Genomic DNA, 15,144 nt, shown 5'->3' with positions numbered 1-15,144 from the left:
GAGGCAGGAGGATTGCAAATCAGAGACCAGCCTCAGCAATTTACTGAGGCCCTAAGTCACTTAGTGAGACCCTGTCTCAAAGAATAAAAAGTTCTGGAGATGTAGCTCAGTGGAAAAGTGCCCTGGGTTAAATCCCCAGGACAGAAAAACAAAACAAAACACATTTTTAAAAACCAAATGATCAGGAGAGAAGATGGCTGACCGGGCTCTTGAGGCAGGTGATGCTTCTGCACATCTGTGGTCAGACCATTTACCAAGCTTGAGAGACCTCCTGTTCAGATATACGGCTTTGAAGGCCACTATGCTACTGCTTTTTGTTCTACTGCATCTAAACAGAATAAAGGGAATAAGTAGAAAAGGAGTTGTTGAGAGTAGCACGACTCATGAAGGAACCCAATGTGGCGGCTTCTATTCTGAATCCCTATATTAAGTGTTCCATCAAAATGAAAAACTTAGGCTGGGCGTGATTGGCACATGCCTGTAATCCCAGCAATTCTGGAGGCTGAGGCAGGAGGATCCAGAGTTCAAAGCCAACCTCGGCAATTTAACAAGGCGCTAAGCAACTCAGTGAGATCCTGTCTCTAAATAAAATACAAAATAGGGCTGGGATGTGGCTCAGTGGTCAAGTGCCTTTGAGTTCAATCCCCGGCACACCCGCCACCCCCCCCAAAATACCCCCCACAAAAACGTATATGACATGACAACAAAAGAGAGGTTTTCCCCATCAGGTCTAACCTGATGGACTTGCTTGCTAAAAACAATTGCCTAGGCAATGCCCGTGGCTTCAATTCTGCCTTTTCTACCATTGTGAGCGTGTACCTCGGAGAAGTACCTTGCACAGTGACCATTGCATCTCCTTTACCTGAAGCTGTTTTCTCTGAATTAAGGACAGTCCTGAAGAGCTTTCTAAGTCAAGGCCAAGTATTGAAATTGGAGGTTAAGACTGATTGTGGCAATCATGGGTTAAATGATTGTTCATATTGGAGAGAAATATGTTGATAGGTCTGCAAAGAACAAGATTCAGAAGCTGAGCTGGGCTATGCAGGAGAGCATCTAAAAGTGTTGATTTTCTATCATCAGTGACAATTCTTAAACATGGAGCAACAAAAAAATGTTTCCTGAAAAGACAAAAACAAACAAATAAACAAACAAAAAACAAACCAAAAAAAAAAAAAAACCCACAAAAACCAAATGATCATATTTTTGTTTTCAGAAATGTTGTTATGTGATTATGAAATTTTATTGCTGTGTGATAAATTGTTCAACCCCCCCCCCCCAAGGCTGTAAACATCCCAAGCATACGGAGAGGTTTTGGATATTTTATTATTGCCGGGGCCAGGCCACAATGGAGGGCCCCGCAGTGTCTACAAGCCGGGAGAACATATAGAACAGGTCTCATGCCCACTACGCAGGGGGCTTTCTTCAGATGTTTTGAGTACATTGCTTTACTTCACAACCAAGGTCACTTTGTTCAGATCCTCTCCTAAGGATTAAAGGGGAATGCCAGCTTCCCTTCTCCATTTCCCTCATTATCACATTCTTTTATTTATTTATTTATTGAGCTGAGGGGTGCTGTATCTCTGAGCCACATCCCCAGCCCTTTTTATTTTTATTTTTTTTTTTAAGACAGGGTTTTGCTAAGTTGTTTAGGACCTCACTAAGTTGCTGAGGCTAGCTTTGAATTTGTGATCCTCCTATCTCAGGCCTCCAGAGTAGCTGGGATTAGGTGTACACCACCATGCCTGGCTTACCACATTCTTTTAAAGACTTTAAAATTCTCACTGCAAGCTTTCCTAGGCACTGATTAATGTTTAGCCCAATGGTAACACATTATTGTGACCTTATAATTCTGTTGTTCTAAGAGACAATGAAAACTAGAAGTTTCAGAGTAGGAGAAAGAAGATATGGATGTAAGATAGAGGGGTCAAGTCAAAACCCTATAGTGGTGCTTCTAAATGGGGACCATCAGTGTGAGTTCAGAATGTATCTCCTGGCCCTGTCTGCAAAAGACCTAGAAGCAATGACCCAGCCTATAGCACTGAGCACCCCTAACCTCCAGATTATGGGATCAAATGATTATTTCCCACCAAAAGAAACCAGGATGCCTGGGAGAAATCTTTGGGTCCATGTCTTTAGCAGGAAATTATGAAATGAGACTGGAAGATCTTTTCATACTGGAGAGTATGGAAACATTCAAAGATGACTTGGGTCATGCCAAAAGAATTCAGAAGCCAACTGAAAGCCTCCACTGGCTAAAGGCAGGATGAATTCAACATCAGTGAGGATAAAAACTGCAAGGAATTAAAACACATCAAATAGAGTTGAAGCTACGGTTAATGATATTCCTAAGAAGAAATAAATTGTTCCCTGTTGAAGACGATAGAAAGCCAACCCATTTATTTTGAAAACTGGTTGATAAAGAAAAAGATTCAGGAATGAGATGGACATCATTACCTTAAGTACATGTGTGAAGACCTGAATGGTGTGACTCTACTTTGTGTACAACCAGAGATATGAAAAATTGTACTCTATATGTGTAATATGAATTATAATACATTCTGCTGTCATATATAACAAATTAAAAGAAAAAAGAAAAAGATTCAATCATTTATCCTGTTTTTCTGTATGAACTGTATCATTGGGGAACCAATCTCTCTCCACTCCCTCTCCTTTTTTTTGTACTGGGGATCCCACACAGGGCCTTATGCATGGTAGGCAAGTATCCCACCACTGAGTTGCATCCCCAGCCTCTTTCCTCTGTAAGTGCTGTTATAAGGACTTGGTATTAGACTATCACTGTGTTATAACCCTGTCTGTATTTCAGGACCTAGGTACTGAGCCCCATGATCCTTTTGTTTTGTGATAACAAAAAGAGAGAGCACCAGACATGAAAAGCCTCCTGCTAGAATAACACATCACCACCCACAAAAGAGTCTTGCAAAAACACTGAACCTGAATCAAAAAGAGCCACTAATTCCAACCAGCAATTCATAGGTGCTCAAAGGAGAGGAGAGAGGAACACATAAGGTGAGGCTGTCGTGGAACTGTAATCAGCAAAATCCAGACTGTGCGGATTCTCCAGGCAAAAGGCCCTGATGAGTTCAACCAATTAATTCCAGTGAAAAAAAATTTTTAAGGGCTGGGGGGAACCAGGGGACTAAGTCTCAATGGCAGAGTCTGATTCTTATAGAAAGCTATTACCTGTCACAAGCCAAAATAAACCTCTTTTTTTATAGCTTAATTTATTAAGCAATTGGAAATCTGAGCTCAGTATAGATTTGATCAGATTAAAGAATTTTCATTAGCCACTGGGAATGTAGCTTAGTGGGAGTGTTGTAGGGACAAACGAGGCAAGACACCAAAGACAGCAGGAAACAGTTTTATTTGGCTGCAGTCAGGTTCAGAGGGCACAGCTTTTGCTGTAATCAATCAATCTCAGCGCATGTAAGAGGAGGGGCTCAGAAGTTCACAGACTGCAGAAGTTCACATAAAAGCAGCTTTTTCTTTCACTATTCTGGGCAAGTTAACCCTTCAAGGACAACACCTGAGAAGGGGAGAGCTTCTTTTCCCCTTTCTTTCCTCCTCCTGCCAGCTGTTACCACTGAGCCCCATTGGTAACTTCTCTTATCTCAGAAATGTAGACATCTCTGTGAAGCTCCAGCTCAAGGCCAGAGGCCTTGTTTACACATTTTTACAAACTACTATGCTGGATAAATGTTTGTGAAAAACTGGTAAGGGGGTGTCCAGCACCTGGAGTGCTGATTTCTTCCCAGCCAGTGACCAAGTAAAACAGGGCAACATGAAAACTGGAAGTTTATATACATTGAACTCTTTTATAGAGACTCTTGCTGACATTCTTAAAATCAGCGATGGTGAAGATTTCTGTAAAAGCCCAATTAAGACTTTTCTGTGGAGAAAGGGGGTGCCACTACAGGAGAGTCCTTGCCTAGCATGTTCAAAGTCCTGCATTCAATCCCTGTACTGAAAAAATATTAATTATTTAGATATAATAATGGAATTTGAGGGATTTTCAAAAAAATGACTCTTTAGTTGCTAAACAATACACAGTGAAATATTTATGGACAAAAATATATGATGTCTGAGATTTGCTTCAAAATAATTCAGGAAAGGGATCTGGATGAGTCTAGATGAGATAGAGTGACCAGTGGGTGATGAATATATAAAGTTTCTTTATGCTATTTTGCTTACTTTTGTGTATATTTTTAAATTTTCCCAATAAAAAGCAAAAGAAGACAAAGAGAAGGAAAAAAGGAAGAGGAGAGACTTCAAGGGGAGGAAAGGCCTAGCAATTATTCTTTCTCTTTCCAACCCCTCATCTCTAGGATAACCCATTCGTATAAAAAGATCCAAAGACTAGGGGTCTATTTGGCCAGTCAAAATTCAATTTTCAAATTCTTTCTTAATAGAAACTTCTGTGCACATTTATAATAACATCATATTAATTCTCATGGAAATGAGATAGTTTGAATTTAATTAATCATCGAGACAACTAAAAATGACTCCTTTAGCTGGGCATGGTGGCACAAACCTGTAATCCTAGTGACTCCAGTAGCTGAGGCAGGAGGGTTGCAAGTTCGAGGACAGCCTCAGCCTTGAACTTGTAACCTTTAGTGAGGCCCAAAGCCAGAGTGAGACCCTGTCTAAAAATAAAGAACAAAAAGGGCTGGGGATGTAGTTCACTGACAGAACACCTCTGAATTCAATCCCCAGTAAACCAAAATAAAAAAATCAACAAAAAAGCCTTTAAGTGAAGTGCTAATTGTTTTGATTATTTTTTTTTTCTAAAATGTCTTATATATTTGCCTACAGTTACTAACATCTTCATTTTCTTTTTCTTTTTCCTTTTTAAAATTTGATGGGCTATTATTATATAATTTAGGCATTGTATTATGTTGTATTGTGTAATTTAGGCTATAATCCAGCTGAGGGGCTATTTAATTGTCTTGTATTATCAGTGCTAATTAAGAAGCTCAGGGAGTTTTGTCCTCTTCTAGATTGGAACCTTCCTTTTTCCTCACTGCTGGCTGCAGTTGGTGGTCATCTGCTGTCTTCTCCCTTTCTATTTGTCATTACAGTATGACCGTGCCCTGTACACAGTAAGCACTCAATGACCACGGACTGAATTAGATTCAACCTGGGGAAGTCTGGGTGGTTGCCAGGGAAAACCAAATAATGAAACTTGTTAAATCATTAACCTTAATTTTAGATGCATCCCTTAAGCTATTGAGTGTGGCTTGGAGGGTTTTTTTTTGGTCCTGGTGAATTTAGGGGCGCTTAACCACTGAGCAAAACAGCCACATCCCCAGCCCTTTTTTTGTATTTTATTTAGAGACAGGGTCTTGCTGAATTGCTTAGGGCCTCACTAAAGTTGCTGAGGCTGGCTTTGAACTCGAGATCCTCCTGCCTCAGCCTCCTAAGCAGCTGGGACTACAGGTGAGCGCCACGGTGCCCAACTTTGAGTGTGGCTTGGGAATTCATGCCTGAGCTCCAAAAGGTGGAGGTTGTCAGGAATCTGGCTGCTAAGAGGCAGTAGGTATCCGCTATATATTAAAATGTATGTTTGCCGGCATGCATAATCGCTGCTAATTGGTACAGCAGGAAGAATAAAGTAGCAAGCTGATAAAGGAATCCTATTTTTCTATCTAAAATGAAGAATACCTATAGATTACCTTCAGTATAGCCCCTACCTTCATCAGGTGTCGGTGTACAAAAGTACTGCCTGAAATTCAGCAATCTTTAGTTCAAACACCTTTTCAGAAAAGAAGATGAACTATTGTTTGAAACAAAAACAAAGAATTAGGTAAATAGCGTGGAACTCCCAAACGACCCATAGTCTTGAACCCAGGAACACTTAACCACTGAGCTACATCTTCAACCCTTTGTATTTTTTATTTTGAGACAGGGTCTTGCCAAGTTGCTCAGGGCCTCAATGACTTGCTGAGGCTGGCTTTGAACTTTCGGTCTTCCTGCCTCAGCCTCCTGAATGGCTGGACTACAGACATTCATCACTGCACCTGGCCCATAATCTTAATTTCATTGTTTTTTTTTCTTACTAAAACATTTTAACTATGTTCATAAACTACTAAGTTTCGAGATACATTGTAAGTGTATCCCTGGTGGGTGTCTCATTATCCTTCCTAAATATAGTTTTGGTTAGGCTCAAAGCATTGGTGTCATTGTGGACTCCTCTTGGTCTCATCTCATATCCAATTTACACGTAAGACCAGTTAGCTCTATCTTCAAAATCTACACAGAATTCAGCCGTCTCAGGGCTTCCAGGCTAGGCCCAGGCCAAGTCCTCAGCTTTGTGTGGGCCTCTCTCTGGCCTCCCGCTCCACCGCTGGCTGTTCTCTCTGCAGTAGCTGGACTGGTTATTTATAGCAGGACAGTCATATCATATCCACTCCCTGGTCAGTACCATCCAGTGCCCCGTGAAGCACAAGTCCTCATCATGCTCTCCTTGTATGCACAACCTGGCCCCTGCCTGCCTCTCAGAACTCATTTCCTCTGCTCTCTCCCCTAGCTGCTTTTCTCTAATCACACAGGCCTTCCAGCTGAGCACAGAACACGTTTGTTAAATGAATGGTGCCGGGAGCCATCCATGAACAGTGTGTGAACTAAAGTGATGTGGAAGCCATCAGGCAGGAAAGCCTGGTATCAGGAACTCCCAGTAGCAACTCTGCTGGTTTGAGAATGCCTGGTTCATGTGGGGTCCTGCCTCACTCCAATCAAGTTCAGCCAGCACCAGAGATGGGGTGACCTGCTGGAGCCACAGAACCTCTTGGAGATGCCAAAATGCCAATCAACCTGTTTCCTGCAAGACCTCTGCCACACCTAGAAGCAAGCCCCGAACCAAGACTCCTCCCCCTGAAATCTTATCCCTGCCTTTGATGTACTACCCCTGAAATAAAGAATAAGGGGCCCTTTTCCCCTTGTTCAGTTCCAGCTCCTATCAGGACTGGAAGACCTATCTGGTGCTCCTCTTTGAATCTAATTTCTGGCTCTGTCTTATTTCTTTTTCTTTTCTTTTTTAAAAAATTTTATTTATTTATTGGTATGTGGTGCTGAGAATCGAACCCAGTGCCTCACACATGCTAGGCAAGTGCTCTACCACAGAGCCACAACCCCAGCTCTCTGTCTTATTTCTTATAGATTATTTTAGACTTTTTATTTCCAAGGCGGCTCATACCTCCTGAGCAGAAACCTACCCTGTTGGGGTACAGATCATCCTGCAATAGAATGAAATACAATAGTTGCTGAATGAACAAATTCTACAATAATTACAATCAATTTCATTTAATTCTGGGCTGTTATGCTAGTCCAGAGCAAAAGATTCTGGTCTAAACTGGTGGTCCTCAGTCTTAACCTGGCACCTGGAGGGCTTGTTAAAACTCAGGTAGTTGGGATCCATTCCAGAGCATCTGATTGAGTAGGTGTGAGGTGAGGTCCAGGAATGTACTTTGGCCTAATGATTATAGTCTACAAAGCTAACTGACCATTCTAAGCAGAAAATTTGAAAAATTTGGCTTAGTGTTCCTGTTTGCCTCTTTGGGTGAAAAGATTATTAGTAGCCTGTCATCCTCAAGGGATGTGTTTTAAGACCTCCAGTGAAGACCCAAAACTGCAGATAGTATCTAACCTATATGTAGTATGTTTTTTCCTGTACAAACATACTTATGATAAAGTTTAATTTATCAATTAGGCTCAGTAAGAGGTTAACAATAACTAATAATAAAATAGAACAATTATAACAATATAATCTAATAAAAAGTTAGTTAAAACTTATATATTTGCCAGGTATAGTGTCACACCCCTGTAATCTCAGTGATTAGGGAAGCTGAGGCAGGAGGAACGCAAGTTTGAGGCCAGCTTCAGCAACTTGGTGAGACTCTGTGTCAAAATAGAAATTAAAAAGGGTTGGGGATGTAGCTCAGTGATAGAGTGCCCCTGGGTTCAATCCCTAGTACTGGAACAAATAAACAAGAATATAAATTATTTATTTCTGGAATTTTCCATTTAATCATTTTGCACAGTGCTTGACCTCAGGTAACTGAAACCTGGGAAAGCAAAACCAGGGATAATGGGGAACTACTCTAACTGCAGAATTGCCAAGGATGAAGAAAAGCCCAGACCTCCTTTTTTAACACTTAACCACAGGGTGGCCCTCTAGCTCCAGTAATTATTCCATTGGGCTTCAATTAAAACATCTTTTGTGATTTGGAGAAGTTCCAAGCCATTTCTCTTAAAAAAAAAAAAAAAAAAAAGTGAATTTAGTCTAAGTTCAGCAATTTATTGTTCACAGGTCAGCAGCCTCATGGGACATGCTTGTGTTGCCCTTAGCAATGTGGGTCTGTGCTCTGCTGAAAGTCACTACTTTCACACAGATGGAAATGACATGTTTGTAAGTATAGGATATTCTATCAGAAAATGAAGTATTTCATTTTAGCCACCTAAGAAGGAGCCATGCACAGGTCAAATACCCACCCCCAAGTAGTGCCTGGTGCCCTACAATGGATACTACCCAAGCACTGCTCAGCTCACCTGGAATGTTCCTCCGAGTCTCTTCTCACTGTGGCAAAAAGGTCTTCTCCCTTCTACTTCCAGCTGTTCTCAGTGTCTTCATTTCATTGCCAGCCAGACCAGGGGGTCAGGATGAGCAGGAATGAGCAACAGGCAGAAGACCAAGGGCCTGGGCTGTCCCCTTCCTAGACTGTTGGGCCAGGCAGGGTCTTGGTACTAAGAACGGAAAACTGGGCTGGTAGCTGATGGGCCAAGGTGATGGGTGCTGGGGGCTGTCTCAGGTGACCAACAGGAGAGGACCCAACTTGCGGGTCCTTCTTCATCCCCTTCCACTGCTCTTCTCCTCTCTGTAGAGGGAAGCCCTGTCTCATACATTGATGGAGTCTGGAAAATGCATCCAAGTAAAGATGGGCAAAACTGCAAAACAGTCTTCCATATTATAAGGGGAGGGGTCCTCTCCTAGAAAGACTACAAAATCCTTAAAGACACTTTGTCCACAAGCCATGTTCTCTATTCACACAGTCTTAGCAGTAGAAATGTACTCTTGACATGTGAAGAAATTGTTCATTCCAATGAAAAATCTTATTGAGGCTTTGGGTACTACTGGTATTTTTTTTTTTTTTCAGTACCAGGGATTAAATCCAGGCTTTCATGCATGCTAGGCAAAGGCTCTACCACTGAGCTACATCCACAATCCTTTTTCATTTTATTTTGAGACAGGGTCTTGCTAAATTGCTGAGGCTGGCCTCAAACTTGTGATCTCCTGCCTCAGCCTCCTGAGTTGCTGGGATTACAGTGTGGGCCACCATGCCTGATTCTACTGGTAATTTTTTTTTTTTTTTTTTTTGGTACCAGGGATTGAACCCAGGGGTGCTTAATCACTGAGCCACACATGCAGCCCTTTTTAAATATTTTATTTAGAGACAGGGCCTAAATGAGTTGCTTAGGGCCTCACAAGTTGCTGAGGCTGGCTTTGAACTTGTGATCCTCCTGCCTCAGACTCCTGGGCCGTTGGGATTATAAGCGTGCACCACTGTGACGGGCGTCTACTGGTAATTTTAATCTTTATCTCCATTTTATTGAATTTATGGGACCTATGCTTCTTATTACAAATATAATTACTTTCATTTCTCTGTTTGCCACTCGAGAGGGGGGGGGAGAGAACAAGGGCAAGTACAATAAAACACTCAAAGAGCTATGAAACAAATATTGCTCAACAAACATGGTGACAATGCAGAAATAGATCCATTGGCTGGTGGGCAGGAGCACCATGAGAGGATTTGAAGTAATCATTTACAAAAGTCTGCATTTGTCATCTAAGAGGCATTCAGAGGAGTCCAGACCTTGTCCAGAAGAGAGGGATGTGCCCTGTCAATAGGAATGGTGGCGGACACTGCAGGTCTGCTACTCAAAGCCATTCCAGGTCCCATCAGGTGTGCTTCCTGAGCTAGAAAGGCTGAAACCAGGACATTGCTTTCCCAGAATTCCCAGCAGTTTTGTCAAGCAGTGGCTCCTGTGTGAAGGTGTACCTGGGAAGGTGGCCGTGAGCATTATGGTGTGGGGCTACCCTGGAAAAATCCCACTGGGGTAGCTTTCGGAGGGGGTGTCACAGGTGTGGAGTGGTGGGCTGTGGCAGCCGTGGAACTGGCGTTAGAGCAGCTCTTCTAGAAGTCAGGGCTCTTAACTGCACTGTTTCAGACTGTTAGTAACCCACCTGTTTTCCTGTCCCTCCGGGAAGTTCTGTATGCTCCTAAGTAATGCCCTGTCATTAATGCTGTTGTGCTTTTTGTAATTAGTGGATTCCGTTGTTTGCCATTTGAATCCCTTACCAGAGAGCGCTTTATTCAAGGCAGATACACTTGACTTCAAGACAGACTTGGGCATGAGCCCAAGGAAATGTGTCTTGACATCATTCTCCCCTAATCTCAAATTGTGACAGTTGTCCTGTTACCTTGTCTTCTAATCTTGTTCACAGTTTTGACCTCTGTTCTGGCTGCCCTGATGTTTCTTGATGGGAGGGCTCCTTGTACCCCCTAGTTGTTGATTTTTATCTTCAGTTTCCTCATTCAGTTCTTTGTGTTCATTTTGATATCCACCTGATATACTTCCTCGGCACTTTTATGGCTCCTTTGCCACCTTTGTCATTTGCATGTTTTTTGACGGCTATTACATCTGGGGAATGAAACACGTCTTACTTGCATAATACAAAACAAAAGAACCGAGGACAAGTGCACATTGATTAGAGCTCACCCCACTGCACGGATTGCCACCAGAGCTCTTGTTGGTGACATGCATAGGATAATGCTTGTTGTACCGGCTGGTGGTATTGTGAAAAAGTCAAGCCAAGTCTGTTCTTCAGGACTGTCATCTCTCGTGTGAACATACCGTCAGTTTTGCATACAACAATACCGCATGTGGCACCCTTTAATTGTACAAAAGGGCAAATGGCAGGAAATGTGAATATAGGAAAATGGAACACCATCTGGAGCTTTTCATATAAATAGCACTGACTAGACAGTGAGAGAAAGTACCTGGGTCAGGAAGGGCAGTAATATATCTAGCCCTTGGTTTGCAGCCTTGACTGCCCATTAGAATCACCTGGACTTTTTTTAAATGGTACTTGGAATTGAACCCAAGGGTGCTCTACCACTGAGCTCTACCCCAGGCTCTTTTTATTTAATTTAATTCATTTTTAACTTTTTTTTTTTTTTTTGTGTGTGTGTGTGTGCTAAATTGCCCTCAGTCTGACCTCAAACTTGTGATTCTCCTGCCTCATTTCCTGAGTCACTGGGATTACAGGTAAATGCCATCATGCCTGTCTCACCTGAACTTTTTGTAAAATATCAATATCCATGTGCAAGCCTAGACCAATTGAATGAGAATCTTTGTGGGTGGGGCACTGGCAAGTTTTTGAATCTGGGTGATCCTAATGAGCCTTCGAGGTTGAGAACCAGGGGTAGAGTTTGTCGGCTCTGCCCTATATATCCCTGTGAATGTGGCTTTTTCTCCCCTCTTCACAGGTGTCCTTTGAGGTTTTAAGACTGAGTAACCACATGGGTTTTCCTAGTTAGCAGCATCTGTGGCTAAAGGACAACTTTTCATTTGCACTGGTTTACTTTTTAATTTTTTTAGTTTTGGTATCAGATATTAAACCCAAGGGTGCTTAACCATTGAGCAACATCTCTAGCCCTTTTTATTGTATTTTATTTTTTTAAATTTTGAAACAGGGTTTTGCCAAGTTGCTTAGGTCCTAAGTTGCTGAGACTGGTCTTGAACTTGTGATCCTCCTGCCTCAGCCTCCTGAGTCTCTGGGGTTATAGACGTGTGCCCCCATACCTGGCAGCTCTTTCATTCTTTTTTTTTTTTTAATTTACTCAATTATGGAAAAATACATAAAACGTTAAGTGTGAATGTAATGAATTATCACAAAGCAAACATTCATCCAGGTCTGGAAATAGAACACTGCTAGCACTTCCAGTGGGCCCTCTTGTCACTTTCCAATCACTACCCTCTTCCTTCACCCATAGGATGCTGCTCATCGGACTCCTGACTCTATAGATCAGTTCTGTTGGATTTTGACCTGGAATAAATGGAATAAAACCAAAGATGCTATTGCACTCTTTGACACATGGCCTCTCTCAGTCCTGGCCGTTACTGTGCTGTGTTTCTGAGAAGACTGAATGAAACAGTCTACCAGTCTTGAGATCTTGGGACTACCTTTTGTCATGAGATTGGTCTTAAAGGGGCTTGGCTGGAGGTAAGGAACACCTGGGAGCAATCCAGCCAGGCAGCCAGGTGCTCAGAGAACAGAGAGATAAAAGGTATGTTGATGCTCTAAGTGCCTAGCAACGAAACTGGATGCCTTGTTATAGGAACACACATGCAAATGGAAAGTCAATATGACCTGCAGCTGGTTAAGGAAGTTCCTCTTTTTTTTTTTTTTTTGTACCGGGAATTGAAACCAGGGACGCTCAACTAATGAGCTACATCCCCAGCCCTTTTCAGTTTTTATTTTGAGACAGGGTCTCTCCAAGTTGGTTAGGGACTTGCTAAGTTGTTGAGGTTGTCTTCAAACTTGTGATCTTCCTGCCTTAGCCTTACCTCCCCAAAGCAGGTGGGATTACAGGAGTGGGCCACTGTGTCTGGCAAGGAAGTTCCTCTTGACCACAACCCCTTTGCCTTGGAGACTCATTAGCCCATACTTCTTAAAAGGAAAAACAAGAACAACAACAACACCATTTTTATAGAGCATACATATTCAACATGCTTTGTGTTTGAATGTGAGTCAAATCTTTCTTTTTTCTTTTGTGGCATTGGGGATTGAGCTCAGGGATGTTCTACCAATGAATTACATCTTCAGGCCTTTCTACTTTTTAATTTTGACACAGGGTCTTACTAGGTTGCTGAGTGCTGGCCTTAAAATTGTGATCCTCCTGCCTCAGCCTCCTGAGTTACTGGGATTACAGGCGTGTACCACTGTGGTCAGCTGAGTCAAACTTTTAAATTATAGCTGCCCTCTAGAGTCCAGGGCTATCATGTGCACACAGGAAGTCTTCACACTGCACAACTGTGAGCATCATTCACCCAGAATGCAATGTGAATTATACCCCCATGGTACTATGCAGTATGGCAGCTCTGCCAGTGTTAACAGAATCAGTTGCCTGGATGCAGACCACACTTTAACTTAGCATGTGGTTCAGATACAGAGACCAACATCTGTTATACATATTTGGGCAAAAGAATCTTTGCAGTTAAGTGTTCTGGTTAATACATTAACCAGAAATCTTCACCTCCCCCATCACCCCCCCCCCCCCACTTTTTGGGTCTAACTCCCGATAAAAAAAAATTCTTCTGAATAGATGGAGAACAAGTGAAAATGGCTGAACCTTTAGTGGATCTTCTCTTGTAAGGCCTCCTTTGAATGTGTGGGGAGAGGGCTGTAGTGAGTGGGAAGGTGGGCAGTGGTTCCTTCCGAACATCAATTCTCTTTACCTATAAAAGGAAGAGATGTTATGATCCCACATATATGAAATGTATAGAATAGGCAAATTCACAAGAGAGAAAGTAGATTTTACTTTTATTTCTAGGGGTCCAGGGTTTCTTCTTGGGGTGATGAAAACTTTCTGGAATTAAATTATGGTGATAATTGCACAATTCTGTTAATATACTAAAAACCATGGCATTGCTCATTTTACAAGAGTAAATTTTATGGTATGTGGATTATATCCCTATTATTAAAAAAAAATGGGGACTGAGGATATAGTTCAGTGATAGAGCTTGCCTAGCATGTGTGAGAGGCCCTAGGTTCAATCTCCAGCATGAAAAAAAAAAAAAAAAAAAGAGAGAGAGAGAGAGAGATGCTGAATCTTACTGATCTACTAACTTTAGGACATCCCTGGAGCTATTTTTTTCAAAGAAGGAACACTTCTGAACTTCATGCATGGTTTTCTCTTGCCCTTAAAGGCAGATATTGGGCATGATGTGCCCTTGGTCCTGGAACAAATTTACCTGTTATAAATCACCCTAAGAATCCCAAGATCACATCTTGCTCCAAATAATCTTATATTTGCTAACAATCCAGCCCAATGTTCTTTTTGTTTTATTTTGTTCTTAAAACATTTTTAGTTGTAGATGGACTTAATATATATATATATATTTATGTATAATATATATATATATATATATATATATATATATATATATATATATATATATTTATTTATTTTTATGTGGTGCTGAGGATAGAACCCAGCGCCTCTCACGTGCTAGGCAAGTGCCCCACCACTGAGCTACAACCCCAGCCCCCAATGTTCTTCTATGTCTTGCTCCTGCTGTGGTTGAGATGCAGTTTGGGTGTGACTCCTAAGGGTTCATGTGTTGAATATAATCCCCACTGAGAGGTATGAAGATGCTGGTAACTTAATCCAGTGATGGGTGTTTCTCAGAGGTGAGGGCTTTAGGAGATATTAGGACTAGGTAAGGCCATTAGGACAGAGCTCTCATGATGGAATCCTTGTGGCTTTATAAGAGGGAGGCACACCAGAAGATGTACACGTTACACGTACATACACATACATGTGATGTGTACTCCCTGTCTGGGCCATATGATGTCTTGCACCACATCAGGACTCTTCCAGCAAGAAGGTCATCATTATTTGGGCCTTTGACCTTGGATCTCTAGAACCATGAGCCAAAATAAGCCTTTTTTCTTTTAACTCAGTCTGTGGCATTGTGGGATTAGCAACAGGAAACAGGCTAAAAATATAGCTCCTATAACAAATAATTCAGAGAAATTTTGAAACACTAAACTACAATTCTCAATATAGTTAAAAACCCATGAGAGCTCATGACTGTTTTCCTTTGTGAGGGGAAATTTTATTTAAATCACTTCCCTCTTGATACGTGCTGCCTCATTCATCGAGATCCCCAAGTTAGGGGCCTGCAGATCAAGAGCCCTGAGATTGGCAGGCAGATCGGAACCCAACACCCACGCCTGTCTTTCCCTTCCCTGAGTCCCTCCGTGATGGTTAAGGGGCTAAGCACTGGCCAAGATTGCAAATCCCTGTCTGGAAGACAGCGTGTTGCTGGGAGCTGTCTGCATTC

General features: G+C 41.9%; 1 pseudogene; it reads left to right on the top strand.

The window, feature by feature from the left end:
* Nucleotides 1-222: 222 nt before the first annotated feature.
* LOC114091980 (ATP synthase subunit O, mitochondrial-like) lies at nucleotides 223-1,324 on the top strand (annotated as a pseudogene).
* Nucleotides 1,325-15,144: the final 13,820 nt, after the last annotated feature.

This window comes from Marmota flaviventris, chromosome 14 (genome assembly GCF_047511675.1).
Source record: "Marmota flaviventris isolate mMarFla1 chromosome 14, mMarFla1.hap1, whole genome shotgun sequence".
In the NCBI taxonomy this organism is placed as follows: Eukaryota; Metazoa; Chordata; class Mammalia; order Rodentia; family Sciuridae; genus Marmota; species Marmota flaviventris.
This window is presented reverse-complemented; position numbering and strand designations above follow the sequence as displayed.